The sequence below is a fragment of the Suncus etruscus genome, chromosome 2, assembly GCF_024139225.1.
Source record: "Suncus etruscus isolate mSunEtr1 chromosome 2, mSunEtr1.pri.cur, whole genome shotgun sequence".
NCBI classification, from domain to species: Eukaryota; Metazoa; Chordata; class Mammalia; order Eulipotyphla; family Soricidae; genus Suncus; species Suncus etruscus.
In genome coordinates, this window is record NC_064849.1 from 154,456,409 (window position 1) to 154,461,892 (window position 5,484).

Consider the following 5,484-nt stretch of genomic DNA (forward strand, 5'->3'; position numbering starts at 1 on the left):
ATATCTTATGCTGCTAAGAAGAGATCCTCTTGCCACTGGAATATACATTGACCTAAACAATTATGATCATATAATTTTAATAATGTGTTTTAATATTAATAACATTCTAGTCCTAGGTAACTATGAAGTATAAAAAGAACTGGGACCTAGACAATTTCTCACTACACTGAGAGAGCAATATTACAGGAATAAGGTGCCCACTTCACATGCAGCTGACCTGGGACCACATATAGTCCTCTCAGCATCAAGAGGGATAGAATCAGAAATAGCCACTGAAAAAAACACACCACTTCGCCAGTGCAACATTCCCACCACTAATACCCTCCATTTCTCTCCTCCCTCATTACCCTGCCTGTATTCGAGACAGACATTCTATTTCTCTCACTACCACTATCATGGTAGTTGTCAGTGTAGTTATTCCTCTAACTAACTGAACTCACCACACTTGTGGTAAACTTCTTTTGTATAACTAAAATCCAACTACAAACATGTTTGTAATCATGGTGCTTAAAGATAAATTTAAAAAAAACACAACAGCAGTGGAAAGTTCTTTTATATTTGTATTTTAAGAAAAGTAGAGAGATCAGAGAGATAGCATAAACATCTATGTAACTTGCCTTGCACTGACCTGAATTCAAACCATTGGCACTCCATATGATTCTCTGATAACCCTAGGAATGACCTAAGCAGAGAGCCAAGAGTAAGTATCTAAGTTATTAATTACTTAGAGTATGATGCTTCTTTTCACCAGAAAAAATAAAACCAATAAAGGAAAGGTTAAAAAAAATATTCCTTTGATAAGAAGAAATTCCCTTAATGCTGCCTTTCCAGGAGAGATATTTTCTAAAGTTGCTGAGATGCACCTGGCATCAGTTGACACCTATGCCGGGAGGGAGGGAAAGGCCAATTGGCTGCAGTAGTGACCAGTGTCAGATGGCTCAGATATGAAGTACCAGGTGTGCATGCCTCAGGCCAATCTCCCAGGCAGCCTCTGTTTTCTCAAACAGAGCTGTGAAGGGAATGTCAGCACTGTGCAATCTTGAGGGTACTAGTTCTGACAGTGCTCTGTCTCCAACAAGGTTGGAAATCACCCAGAGAAGCCTGTTTAAACAGGAACTCAAGTTGCAGTTTAGGTCCAAAGGTGCAAGGAAGTCTTTGAACTTGAGGATGCTTATCATACTCAGGTTTTGAAAGCTTTTAAGAATTGCTAGCTGACAGCCAGTCACCAGGAAGCAGAGGAAACTAACACACTTGAAAATTTACTGCAGTTCATGTTTTTCCCAGTCATTTTTTCACACATTTGGAATGCAGAGCTGCCACAAGATCTCTTCCTCAGAATCGTCACTGATTCTTGTTTCCAAATCTTTGTTCACAGGGTCCAATTATTTTTGAAAAAAATTCATGCACTTAGTTTTTCTTATTTGTGAAAGTTGTATTCTTGTTTCCAAATCTTTGTTCACAGGGTCCAATTATTTTTGAAAAAAATTCATGCACTTAGTTTTTCTTATTTGTGAAAGTTGTATAAGAATTAATATCTATCAAGCTCGTAGACATGGCAGTGAATGAACAGAAATATAAATTAAGGTGTTCACTTTAATTTTTACTTACTCTCTAATGGTGTTCTGTATAGAATGACACAGTGAAATCAACTGGAAAGACAAGCCTTGATCCATAATTATTATTTAAGTTTTCTGGAATTCTTTAAACTCTAGTTTCACATTTATAAAATGAACATATAAAATATGCCACATATCTTGAGTCTGACATATTAATCAACAGAGTCTATTTAAAACAATTTATGGCTTGGGAGAAAGCTCAGAGAACCTACTTTGGCTGTGGGAAGCCTAGTGTACAACCCCTAATATGAAACGAACCCATGAGCACTGCAAGCAAATGAACCCTAAGTTGCATGCAGCAGCTAACAGGTGTGATGGGTATAACACAAAATCAAAAAAAAAAATAGAGTAAAACCATTATTAAAAGGTAGAGTGAAAGTATAGTGGAGAGTGCACTTGCCTTAATGTGACCCACTCAGATTGGATATCCAACACCATATATGGTCTCCCAAGCTGAGTAGGTCTCCCAAGCTCCACTGACGTCCCAAACAGAATCCTAATTATAATAATGATAATGATAAACTCTATGTGGGGACAGAATAATAATAGTAGGTAGGGCACTGGCCGTGCTAGCAGCTGACCAGTGTTCATTCCCAGCACCACAAATAATCTCTGAGTACATAGCAGAAATAAGCCCTGAGCATTGCTGGGTGCAACTCCTCCAAAACAAAAACAAAAGCAATAATAATAATAATAATAATAATAATAATAATAATAATAATAATAATAATAATAAAACACTAAGTTAAAGGCAAATGAGTACTCTACTTCTAAAACGCTGCAAGTTTTAAGACTTCTTCAAACCTGGTTGGTTATCTTTATTAAAGATCTCATTCCCTCAGAGGCTTACATCTATATGATAATATAACTCCTCTCTCCTGGTAATTGCTATGTGCTGTAAGTCAAATACTTGATGAAGCTTAATTGGAAAGGAGATTATTTCTGTAGTTTTCAACTCTTCATAGTATACTACCCAAGCAAGAAGAAATACATGTAGTCTTCCTGTACTATCGAAATTATTGCCAGATTTTGAGCTTTTTCCTTGAAAAAATAGGGGTGGGAGAGTGTCATATCTGTATGGGAAATAGCATTTACATTGAAAGAGAAAGATCTCTTACTTACAAGGCAGTTGGTGGGTGAATATATAAAAAGGACATGGAGGATAACTAATATTCATATGCAACGAAATAGTAAACCATTAGGAAGAATGAAAATTTAATACTTGAAACAATGGAGATGAGACATAAGACCATTGTTCTAAATGAAATAAATAAGCAAAATAGGCATATTTCGGGTTTCACTTATATATAAAATTGATAATAAATAGATTAAAAGGGATAATTTCTAGAAGCAGAATAGAAATATGGTACTAAGGGCAGAAGGTGATTAAAAGAAGGAATTTGGCGATGGATTAAAAAACCTCAAACTTCATAATAAATTATGTCTAAGAATCTGTTGCATAACATGTGGTGGATAATTTAGAATACTTTGTTATATAATTGAAATTTGCTGAGAGTAGAAGTTAAATATTTTCTTTTTCTTTTTTTTTTTTTTTTTTTTTGGTTTTTGGGCCACACCCATTTGACGCTCAGGGGTTACTCCTGGCTATGTGCTCAGAAATCACCCCTGGCTTGGGAGGACCATATGGGACACCGGGGGATCGAACCGCGGTCTATCCGCTTGCAAGGCAGACACCTAACCTGTAGCGCCACCTTCCCGGCCCCAAAAGTTAAATATTTTCACATTGTTTTCTTAAATATATATGTGCATGTATTTGGTGATGGATATGGTACTTAACTGCATTAGAAGGGTTCTTTCCCAATGTGATACATCTTTAGGATCTTAACTTTAAATAACTTACACTTTTATTACTTTTTTAAAATTTTTTCTTTATTTAAGTACTATGGTTAGATACATAATTGTAGTTGGTTTCAGTTGCAAAAAGAACACTCCCTCCACCAGTTCAACCTTCCCGTCACCAAAGCTATTTTTGTGAAATAAAAGTATGAGAGACACATAGCTTGAGGTAAATTTAACCCAAAGATTTGGGTTAAGAGTAGAGAGAAATTATTCAGAGACCACCATATTCAAATTAACTTAGAAATATAACAAGTTACATAATATTCTGAAATGTTCACTGCAATAGCATATATAGTGTTAGATTTATTTAAAGCTAAATAAGGTAATATTTTAAATAAATGTTAATATATGTGAAACTGGTATATACAAAATTATTCACAATATCTAAACAATGCAAAACAGAATTACGATGAATAGAATAACTGTTGAAACTCTATCATGCAACCAATAAAAACTTGTGCTCAAGAAACCAAATTTGAGCCAGAATAAGCCACATTCTGGTTTAAAGACCTAAAACACTTTGTGCTTGCTCTCTCCCTCCCTCTTCTCCCCTGCTCCATCTCCCTCTCCTCCCCTCCCCCTCTCAACCTTAGAAAATGTATCTTTATAGTGTCCTATTGTCATGTAGTAGAGTTTCTTCATTGGTGATGATGTGAATTTGTATCCCATTTTCCTATATTCTTTTCTGTCTCTTACTATGGTTTCTTTATGAATTTCAGGTCAGTTTCTCTATAGGTTAACCTAAAATTTGGTGAGGATCATAAAAAGAGGTAAACAGGGGCCAGAGTGATAATATAGCTGTAAGGCATTTGCCTTGCACAAGGCCAACGCAGGATGAACTTGGGTTTGATTGCCAGCATTCAATATGGTCCCCTGCCAGGAGCTATTTCTGAGTGCAGAGCCAGGAATAACCCCTGAGTGCCTCTGGGTATGGCACAACCCCACCCCCTCAAATAAAAAGCAGTAAATGAATTTCCCCTATCAAACATATTAGAAGGAAATATATATTTATAATTTACACAAATATGTGTGAAGTATAATATATAATGAAAATTCCCTAGTAAATAACAATGTACAACCACATTTGAGAACTAATGAAGTAGAAGGAATAGATCATCTGGGACTTTTTACATTACCAAAAATTCCTACTCAATGCACTTCCTTTAATATATATATTATATATAAATATAAATTGATATATAAATATAAATATATAAAATATATAAATATATTTTACATATACATATACATATAATGTTATATTTTATTTAAAATAAATTATATTTATTAAATGTTAAAAATTTATTAGAAGTTAAATTATATGAATATAATATATACTTTACATATAAATATAAATTATATAAATATATATAATTTAATACTTTTATATTAAATATATATTATATATATACTTTGGTTTTTAGGCCACACCCAGTGATGCTTAGGGGTTACTCCTGGCTATACACACAGAAATTGCTCCTGGCTTGGGGGACCATATGGGATGCCGGGGGAATTTTTAACTGGAACAGAAATTATCGATCACAAACAATTTTTATGCAACTACTGTGTCTCATTCTAATTAAACATTAGCCATGTTTATATAAGAAATATGCTTAAGTGCTCACTTGGGCAGCACATACACTAAAATTGGAACAATACAGAGAAAATTAGCATGGCCCCTATGCAAGAATGACATGCAAATTTGTGAAGCGTTCCATATTTTTAAAAAATATTCTTAAATAAGAAACATTAGCTATGCTTAAAAAATAAATAAGCTTATTTCTACAGGCTAACACTACTATCTTACAGTTTGAACAATTAACTGCATTAATGTGAATTTTTAAGATAGCTTTCACAATGGTGTTAGTTAAATATGACAATACTATGTATTTGCGGGAATGGTAGTTTTCAGTGATTGAACTCACTGTGAGACAAGAATAATTAATAAGGGGTGGTGACTATTCAAATTAACTATGTAATAATTTCAAATAATTTGAATATTTTTACA

The 5,484-nt window shown here is 34.0% G+C and overlaps 1 non-coding gene across 1 annotated transcript; it reads left to right on the forward strand.

The window, feature by feature from the left end:
- Positions 1–5,093: 5,093 nt before the first annotated feature.
- On the forward strand, positions 5,094–5,200 carry LOC126002123 (U6 spliceosomal RNA). Its single transcript, XR_007492899.1, has one exon. It is a non-coding gene; the product is annotated as a U6 spliceosomal RNA (small nuclear RNA).
- Positions 5,201–5,484: the final 284 nt, after the last annotated feature.